Source organism: Mandrillus leucophaeus, unplaced genomic scaffold (assembly GCF_000951045.1).
Source record: "Mandrillus leucophaeus isolate KB7577 unplaced genomic scaffold, Mleu.le_1.0 Scaffold41, whole genome shotgun sequence".
NCBI classification, from domain to species: domain Eukaryota; kingdom Metazoa; phylum Chordata; class Mammalia; order Primates; family Cercopithecidae; genus Mandrillus; species Mandrillus leucophaeus.
The window spans coordinates 5,192,892-5,203,317 of NW_012104365.1; the positions used below are offsets into that span (position 1 = coordinate 5,192,892).

At 47.2% G+C, this 10,426-nt stretch overlaps 1 protein-coding gene across 2 annotated transcripts in view; it reads right to left on the minus strand.

Moving 5' to 3' along the window:
- YTHDF1 (YTH N(6)-methyladenosine RNA binding protein 1) overlaps positions 1-10,426 on the minus strand; it is a 20,968-nt gene extending 10,542 nt beyond the window's left edge. Inside the window, exons 1-2 of one of the 2 annotated variants that reach the window (XM_011992405.1) lie at positions 10,287-10,426; positions 8,593-8,672 (exon numbers count right to left, since the gene is read on the minus strand). The gene's annotated coding sequence lies outside the window, so the exon portion shown is untranslated. Of the gene's footprint in view, positions 1-3,071; positions 3,254-8,592; positions 8,673-10,286 lie in introns of those variants that run through there. The other variant, XM_011992407.1, reaches the window with a different exon arrangement.

Here is a 10,426-nt window from a genome sequence, read left to right on the forward strand (position 1 = left end):
AAGACAATTGAGATGCTATCAGTGTTGTACAAACATGAGATTAACCTGAGCTTATTCTCCCTCAAACAACTTCCATGATGCTGGGTCCTTTGCTGCAGCCTTTCCCTCGGGTGCTGCCCTGGCCAACAGGCCCAGATAGGAGGGTGAGCGAATCAGGGGGCGGTCTGTGCAGAGGACTTGCTCCTTGAGTCGCTGGCCACAGGTGCCTTCAAGGACAGCAGGCAAGGGGACAGTGCCCCCACAGGGAAGCCAGCCCTCCTCCTCCCATCGGCTGGACACATGCTCCTCAGCAGCGCTGCAATCACAACACATCCTCCTTCTCACGCAAAAAGAGCAGATGAAAAAAAAGACCTTGATGGCCGTGTGGTACTGTAATCCACTTGGCCACACCACCAACCAGAGGAGTCAGGCCATGGACACAGATGCCCAGGAACACTTCTGACTACACTTAAAGCCTTAACCAAGACAGGACATCACTTACCACATGAAAAAATGCACATTACATTAAGCATGTAACATCCTGAAAATCCAATTGAAGCATTAAATGGACACACCCAGCACACAGGCCACACAGACACAGAGCCCACAAATTACCCACCCAGCTTCCCTCTACCCAAGGTGCAGGGCCTACAGTTCTAGCTGGCACTCTGCAAACCCTTCAGCTCCAGATCACCACCATTCACACCCTGAGCCACAGAAGATGGTGACACTAATCAGCTCTGCCGGCAGCCCTAAACCCTCCTGACACTTCTGTCCTCGCCGGGTTACACGGCCACACAGGCAGGCTGGATGTAGCGACCTGCGGTCCTGTGGGCCCGATTTCCATTTTTATCTCAGTCTTACTGACAGCCCATTTCCTGTTACATCTGCCATCTTTCCTTCAAAGCTCTGAAGGTAAAGCAGCAGGTTAATTTGTAATGCTATGTGAAGTGAGTCATTCTGCACATAAGAACACCTGGAAATGCTGTCCTCTGCCTTCTTTATGAGCCACGTCAGGCTGCTGTCCCACTCTCCTTCCCTGGTCAGAGAAGCTGTCCCACTCACAGTCCTGGTCACAGCGCGTGGGAGACAAAAGGAAACACAGTTTGGGCTGCCTGGAAAACACACGCAGCCTCCTTTCAGGGCCTTTGATCTCCCTTTGTCTCACACACAGTCAGGCACAGGTTCAGCGCTCACTTGCTGCCAAGTGCTGGAGGCGAGCTGTGCTGCCCCCTCAACATTCCTTAGCGCCATGGCTCCATGGGCACTGAGTTATGAGTGTGAAAGTTTACTCCTCAGGGATATAGTTGCATTAACTCCGGCCGCGGTGGCTCACACCTGTAATCCCAGCACTCTGGGAGGCCAAGGTGGGTGGTCACGAGGTCAGGAGATCGAGACCATCCTGGCTAACACAGTGAAACCCCGTCTCTACTACAAATACAAAAAACTAGCCAGGCGTGGTGACGGGCGCCTCTAGTCCCAGCTACTCCGGAGGCTGAGGCAGGAGAATGGCATGAACCCAGGAGGCAGAGCTTGCAGTGAGCCAAGATTGCACCACTGGACTCCAGCCTGGGCAACAGAGCGAGACTCCATCTCAAACCAAAAAAAAAAAGAACAAATTCAAAGCTTGTTCTTAACACGTTACTACCTCTGAGCAAGCACATTTTGGTCCTGGTAAATGAGTGACATAAACAGACCTTTTAAGGACAATACAGGCAAAACCATGATCCTGCTACTCTGCAGCCACCTCCACAGAAGACTGCTAAACACTTTCCAAGCTAGGCACCTCACTGCAGCCCCTGCGGAGAACTGAAGACCTCATCGAAGAAAGCCCAACACGTTTTCGGCCGGGCACGGTGGCTCAGGCCTATAATCCCAGCACTTTGGCAGGCCGAGGCAGGTGGATCATCTGATATCAGGAGTTTGAGAGTAGCCTGGCCAACACAGTGAAACCCCGTCTCTACTAAAAATACAAAAATTTAGCCGGGCGTGGTGGCGCGTGCCTGTAATCACAGGCACTTGGGAGGCCGAGACAGGAGAATCGCTTGAACCCGGGAGGCGGAGGTTGCAGTGAGCCGAGGTTGTACCACTGCACTCCAGCCTGGGCAACAAGAGCGAAACTCCATCTCAAAACAAAAAAAGAAAAAGAAAGACTAACACATTTTAAAGGAAAAATCAGAGTCCCCTGACAAAGGAAAATACAACTTTAGATTCTTAAGCCTCCTCCTGTGACTAACTTAAAAATGATAAACAAAATAGACACTCAAAGAATTAAAGAAAACTTTAATCAGGGAACATATTATCTCCAGGTTATTTGAAAATCCAAACAGTAAAACACAAAAAAGCCCCAACTCTACATTAGAACTAGGCCGGGCACAGTGGCTTAGGCCTGTAATCCCAGCACTTTGGAAGGCCGAGGCAGGTGGATCACAAGGTCAGGAGTTCGAGACCAGCCTGACCAACATGGTGAAACCTCATCTCTACTAAAAATATAAAAATTAGCCGGGTGTGGTGGCAGGTGCCTGTAGTCCCAGCTACTCAGGAGCCTGAGGCAGGAGAATCGCTTGAACCTGGGAGGCGGAGGTTGCCATGAGCCAACATAGCGCCACTGCACTCCAGCCTGGGCAACAGAGTGAGACTCCGTCTCAAAAAAACAAACACACAAAAAAGAACTAAGAGCAGTTTTACATATTTACTCAAATTTAACATTATAAAAAAGAAACTTCCATCCGAATGAACAGAACCATTTAAGTTGAAGTTAAAATGTTTACTTCCTATATCCATTTTTCTGAGATAGAGTTGGAATGACCAAGAGGAGAGACTAAAGCAGAAATGATACCTTCAGAAGTCCAAGAGGAACAGAGAGAAGCATTTGCTTAATAAAAAAACACACACACAAATAAATTATGTAAAAGGGAAAAGTATCGAGCGTACTGCTGAAAAGTGAGGGAGTGACACGGCTCCTGGGAACCAGCTCTGACCCAGGACAGGGAACAGGCCTACCAGGATGACCTGCGGCTCTTCAGGAGAAGCCTTAGAGAGCGCAGAGAAAATGTTAGAGGAAAATAACCAAAAAACCCTAATTTACCTACTTGGCTGCTCACTTTTCAGATCTGTTTTCAGGACTGGTCCTTCTGAGGCTGCAATTTCAGCCCCTCAGCTGGTGGCATCAATATGCAGAGACAGCAGTTTCTGACAGAATTCCTGCATTTGTTTCAGCAACTTGCCAATAAGAAGCATGTTAAGATCCCACTGCGTCCTTCCAGCTGTGTTTCTGGGAAGCCGCTGTGATGGCAAATGCCTACTTAGCAGGCTCTGCCACTGGGTATTTTAAGGAAGCCCATATTTTTAGATGTAGCCACAAGAAACTGACACTCCCCGGCTGGCCCTCAGGTCATCCTGGGCCTACCAGAGCTGCGCAGGCACAGCAGGAAGCCCTGTGCCAAGCGTCTCCAGGCTATTCTCAAGGAACTCCTAGACGCTCTGATGAGGCATTGTGTTCAGTGAAAAAAACCACCCAAAATCTGATGAGCAATTTCATCAGTGTGTGATCAGTGTACTTACACAATTGGAGACGTGTGACAGTGGAGGCAGTATCCTTACCACACACTGAGGCCGTAACCTGTACAGTGTGTAACTGTACTGAATAATAGAAGTAACTATAACTTTAGTAAGTATGTGTGTGTCTAAACATATCTAAACACAGAAAAGGTACAGTAAAAATTCAGTATAAGAGATGAAGAACGGGACACCTGTACATTTACGGTGAATGGAGCAGGTAGGCCTGAAGTTGCTCTGGGTGAGTCAGGGAGTGAAAGTGAAGGCCTGGGCCCTCACTGGACACCACTGTCACCTTTAGAAACACCGTCCACTTAAGACTACACTCAATTTTAAAATTTTCCTTTCTTCAATAATAAACCCTAGCCTACTATAGCTTTTTTACTTTACAAACTACTTTTTAAAAAGCTTTAAAAGTTTTTGACTCTTTTGTAAACACAAACATATCACATATCTGTACAAAAATAATTTTTCGTTATATCCTTATTCCATAAGCTTTTTTCTATTAATTTTTTTTTTTTTAACTTTTTGAACTTTTTTGTTACAAATGAAGACATGGCCAGGCACAGTGGCTCATGCCTGTAACCCCAGCACTTTGAGAGGCCGAGGCAGGAGGACTGCTTCAGCCCAGGATTTCGAGACCAGCCCAGGCAACACAGTGAGACCTCATCTCTACAAAAAATCAAAAATGAGGCAGGAAGATCTCTTGGGCCCAGGAGGTGAAGGCTGCAATGAGTCACCACTGCACTTCTGCCCGGGTGAGGGAGAGACCCTGCTTCAAAACAAAACAAAACAAAAAAATCAAAAAACCCAAAAGGACACAAAAAACACACATATTAGCCTAGGCCTACACAAGGTCTGGATCTTCCACCTCCACATCTTGCCCCACTGGAAGGTATTCAGGGGCAACAACACACATGGAGCTGTCATCTCCTGTGACATCAATGCCTTCTTCTGGATTCCTCCCGAAGAACCTGCCTGAGGCTGCTTTCCAGCTAACTTTGTTCTAGTAAGTAGACAGAATATGCTCTTAAAAGTATAGTAAATACATAAAGGAGTAACAGTCAAGTATTACGCACTGTACGTAACTGTATGTAACTGTAGGTGTATACCCTGGTATGACTGGGGCAGTAGCTTTTGTTACACCTGCAGCACCTCAAACACATGAGTAATGCACTGCCCTTAACATGGCAGCTCCAACATCACCAGGTGACAGGAATTTTTCAGCACCATCATAATCTTACGGGACCACTATCATACTGTGGTCTGCTGCTGACCAAAACTTCATCCAGCAGCACAGGTACAGGTGCCATCTCCCCCATGCCCAGGTGGCCTTGGTAATTTCTGTCAGTGGGGTCGCAGCAAACACACTCAGTCTGTTGGTCAGCCAGTGCGCAGGAGCACTGGGGGGCCAGCGGCATCTATTCCCAACTCAGGCATCATGCAGAGACAGGGTCTTCTAACTCTGAGTAGGAACTGTTCTGGGTCATTTCACAGTCTTTCCTTTCAGAAAACAACAGAAAACTGGGAAACTAGAAGTCCCTGAGCAGGCAAAGCCTCAAAAGAGAAAATCAGCCAGGCACCATGGCTCACACTTGTAATCCCAGCACTGTGGGAGGCCGAGGCAGGCGGATCACCTGAGGTCGGGAGTTCCAGAACAGCCTATCAACATGGAGAAACCCTGTCCCTACTAAAAATACCAAGAAAAAATTAGCCAGGCGTGGTGGCGCACACCTGTAATCCCAGCTACTCAGGAGGCTGAGGTAGGAGAATCACTTGAGTCAGGGAGGTGGAGGCTGCAGTGAGCTAAGACTGCACCACTGCACTCCAGCCTGGGCAACAAAAGCTAAACTCCGTCTCAAAAAAAAAAAAAAAGAGAGAAAATCACAATAATCAAGCCCAACCTAGAGCCCTTCACTCCCAGTTCCTCTGCTCCCCCAACTCCCATTCGAGTCACAGACTACAAGACAGATACTGAGTGGCTACAGTCGCAAGCACCTCAGGGGCAACTAGGACTGAAACTCTAGTACCAGAAGCACAGCAAGGTGGGTGAGGTGAGGCCTCTCTGAGGGAAGGACCCCCACCACATGGCAACAACCCTTCACAGCCCATTACGAGTTAAACCAACCTAACAGGCAGGCATTCTCCTAAGACTTTCTAAACCATTCTAAGTATTACAGTTTCACACAAAACACAGGAACCAAACTAGCCTCCAACTAGATACTACAAACCATACCTGGATTTTTCTCTTTTAAGTACCCAGGGTTAGGCTGGGCACAGTGGCTCATGCCTATGTTCCTAGTACTTTGGGAGGCTGATGCGTGTAGATTGCTTGAGCCCACGAGTTCAAGACCAGCCTGGGCAACACAGGAAGATTTCATGTCTACTAAAAATTTAAAAATTAGCTGGGCGTGGTGGCACATGCCTGTAGTCCCAGCTACTCGGGAGGCTGAGGTGAGAGAATCACCTGAGCCTGGGAAGTCAAGGCTGCAGTGAGTCGTGATCACACCATGCACTCCAGCCTGGGCAATGGAATGAGACCCTGTCTCCAATAAAAAAGGACCCAGGGCTGATAGATCTGTTCACTACTGTAACCGTGGCCATGGCTCCACAGGCACGTCTGTTATGTTCACTATCGTAACCGTGGCCGTGGCTCCACAGGCATGTCTGTTATGTTCACTATCGGAACTGTGGCCGTGGCTCCACAGGCATGTCTGTTATGTTCACTATCATAACTGTGGCCATGGCTCCACAGGTATGTCTGTATAAATCAAAAGTTATAAAACTGTACTGTATACATACAGAGCTAAGACACCCACTGACATAAAAATAATCTAATCCATTTGTAAAGAAATCCTCCCAAACAACACAAAAGCTCCGACTTTATAAAAATATCTTTGGCTGGGCATGGTGGCTCATACCTGTAACCCTAGCACTTTGGGAAGCCAAACCAGGAAGATCACTTGAGCCCAGAAGTTCAAGACCAGCCTATGTACAATATACATAGACCCTGTGTCTAAAATCAATCAACCAATCAATCACCAGGTATAGTGGTGCATGCCTGTAGTCCCAGCTATTCAGGAGGCTGAGGCAGGAGGATTGCTTAAGCCCAGGAATTTGAGGCTACAGTGAGCTATAATCATGCCCCTGAACTCTAGGTTGGGTAACAGAACAGGACCCTGTTTCCAAAATATACACATACATACATATACACACACATATACATAGACATACACACACACGCATACATTTTTAAGTGTACTGATGCAACCTCCTTTCCCCTTTATTGGCTAAAATTCAGTACATAATACTATTAAAGTACTAAAATAATAACAACAGTAGAAAACAAGATATTCAAAAAATCAATTCATTTAACTTCCTGCCATTACCTCTATCCAAGGCCCATCACTGAAATCAAGTCAGTTCTGCCCAGAGGGGGGACAGATTCTCAGAAGGCAACCAAGAGACAAGAAACAAAAGCAGGGTTGGAGCGGGGGGCAGGTCTGCCAAGGCTCCACCTGTACAAGGTTTCCTGGTCTCCAAGCGGCTTGATTCGCCAAGTGCAGTAGGAGTGAGGGGGACGAAGGAACATTCTAAGTTCTAAGACACCTTAGAAAAGGGCAGTCTAGCTTTATTCCTTCACAGAGAAGAGGTGAACTGGTTTTACTTTAAAACATGCCCAGTAGCTGAGGGCTATTTGGAGCGGCGAAGGAAGGAATGCGAGCATCTGCTTTGTGCTGCCCCATGAGGCCTGCCCACCATAGTGAGGAGCTCACAGAGGTGCAGCCTCTCATCCAAGCCACTGGCCTGGAGGCAGGGCAGTCTGGTTCCTGAGCTGGACTCTTAACCAGATATGGCGTCTCTTGGGAGTTTTGCTGCAACAGTAGCACAGAGGAGAGAGAGCAGCTCCCAGTAGATTTTAACCAGGGCAATTGTATTCCCCAAAACACATCAGCCAAGATAGTTTTGCTTGCTACAACTGGGTATGGGGAGAGGGAGTTGCTAATGGCATCTAGTGGGTGGGAAGCCAGGGAGGCTGCTAAACATCCAACAATGCACAGGACAGCCCCCAAAACAGAATGTTCCCGTGCAAAATGTCCACAGTGCCAAGGCAGAGAAAGCCTGAATTACCTAAGAAAACAGGGCAGCTATGACTCACTGGGCCCTGCTGTATCAGGTACTGTCTCTGCGCTTTATGTACACCATCTGATGTCACCCTCCCAACAATTCTACAAAGAATTACTCCTCTCTTTCTTCCACAGAAAAGAAAGTTGAGGCAAGAGAAGGCAAGCCACAGACACATGCCAGTCAGTGGTGGAGTTAAAAGTGAAATCAGGCTAGGCGTGGTGCCTCACGCTTATAATCCCAGCACTCTGTGAGGCCGAGGCAGGTGGATCACCTGAGGTCAGGAGTTTGAGACCAGCCTGGCCAACATGGAGAAACCCTGTCTCTACTAAAAATACAAAAATTAGCTAGACGTGGCGGTGGGCGCCTGTAATCCCAGCTACTCCTGAGGCTGAGGCAGGAGAATCACTTGAACCCGGGAGGCAGAGTTTGCAGTGGGCTGAGATCGTGCCATTGCACTCCAGCCTCAGTGACAAAGAGTGAGATTCTGTCTCAAAAAAAAAAGACTGAAAACCAGGCGGCATCTGGCTCCACAGTTGCTCCACAGCCCAGCTCTCAGCTGCTTCCCGAGACCACAATTCCAATCATCCACAGCGAAAAATAACCAGTAAGCTTCAGAAACACACACAACTCCACTGCGTCAAAGGCAAGACACATCAGTGACCCACAAAAACTGGAGCCAACTAGACCTGTTTGCATCCCGGCCCCATTGGGATGCTGCCTCCTCCACGGGGTAAATCATTTTCATCCCACTCATGCCCAGGGTTAACAGGAGGCACATCTTCATGAGCATTCTATCATTTCTAATACTTTATAGTCTGCTGCTTTGTTGTTTAGGATAATTTAAAAATCAGAAATGACAACAAAGGTGTGTTACACGACAATTAAAACCAACTTAAAAACAAATATATGCTAACGAAATAAACTCACCTGATTTGACTGTCCAGTAAGGTAGGGCTCAAAGTCATTGTCATGAACTGTATCCTTCTGATGTAAAGAACCATTTTGTACTAGAACACAAAGTTGCAAAATATTACCCTCAAATTTTAAAAGATTACTTTTAAGCACGGAAGTCAAAGTTAGTAAAGTCTATTTCCATCTATTTCTAGCAGAAATTATGCTTTTATTTTAAAAGGAATAAAACCAGTATAGAACTGAGGTTTGCACAACTAATTAGAAGGGTGACAGGAAACTTTCAATAATTTAAGCTAAATTTTAAATAAAGGCTTAAACATAATTTGGTGAGATTGACCAAATTAAGTGTTAACACATAATGCAAGGAACACATAACCAGGATGAAACTGACATGGTCTAATAAAGACCTATGTGTGGCAAATAGAAGTGGAGCCTCCAAAAATCCAAATGCAGAATGTATGCCCAAATGTATGGCGAACTGAGGAAAGAAAACTTAGGAGGGAAGGGGCTGCAACTGAAGGACTACTGGGAGTTATTATCTGACTCTCCACAGTGAACCCCAAATATCTGAGACAGGTCTCAGTCAATTCAGAAAATTTATTTTGCCAAGGTTAAGGACACACCCATGACACAGCCTCAGGAGGTTTTGACAACACGTGCCCAAGGTGGTCAGGACACGGCTTAGTTTGATACATTTTATAAAGGGAGACGTGAGAACAATCAATGTAAGATGTACATTGGTTTGGTCCGGAGAGGCAGGACAACTTGAAGCACGGAGGGGCTTCCACGTCATAGGTAGGTAAGAGACTGCATTCTTTTGAGTTTCTGATTAGCCTTTCCAAACAGCAATCAGATAAGCATTTATCTCAGTGAGGAGGAATGACTCTGGGTTCAGTCCTTTGTCCACCAGGAATTTCCTTGTGGGCAAACTGTGGGGGAGGTACGTAACTTTTAATGTCTTAGAAACTATCTTTTTCAAGAATAGAAGGGGAGGCAGGTTTGCCCTAAGCAGTTCCCAGCGTAGCTTTCTCCCTTTGGCTCAGTGATTTGGGCGCCCGAAGATTGATCTTCCTTTCACACCACTTTTCTTCCCACTGTTATTATGCTCAGTCAGAAAAAGAAAGCAAAGGTAAATAAAGGGCTGGGCCTTTTCCAATCTTAAAACACGATGAACCACAGTATTTGTTTACACCTGAGCTGACACACAAACTAGCTAAAAAAGTGTTTCAATTTTCACACCAGTGCGCTCTGAGGGTTTATCCCAAGCCATAATGTCACAGGAGATGCTAACACACTTGGAAAACGGGCTGAAACTACCCGGGATATGGAGCTTAGCCTGCAGAACCTCGGACTGCCCCCCTCCTAGAGCAGCCCCTACTGGGCAGCAAAAGGCAAGTCGCTCGTCCCCTGCGGCCATGTCCACCCGGCAAAGCCTCCTCTCCTACCTCCCCTTCCCCAAAGCAAATCCATGATCATGCAGTGGGGAGAGAAGGGCCCAAATTACTCTGAGCACTCATTTATTCACTTCTTGAGAAGCCCTTGTCTTCGACCTGCCAAATCTCCCAGAATCGTCACACAACCTCAAGTGTTATCTCCCTGAAGCTGGCGGAAGAGAGAAAGTTTCCGGTCCCAGACGCAGCTTCCTGGACCGTTCCTTCCCCGTCCTCCTCCACTCCAGCCCGCGCCGGCCGTCCCGGGACTCCGCTCACCTTTATTATCTTGTCCTTTTGTTCTCTGCACCGCCGCAGGCCGGGACGTGGGGTACACACAACCCGCGGAAAAAAGGAAACACAAAGTTATTCACCAGAGAACTGGTCTCCAGCGGGCAGCGAGCTCGGCAGGCCCCGAG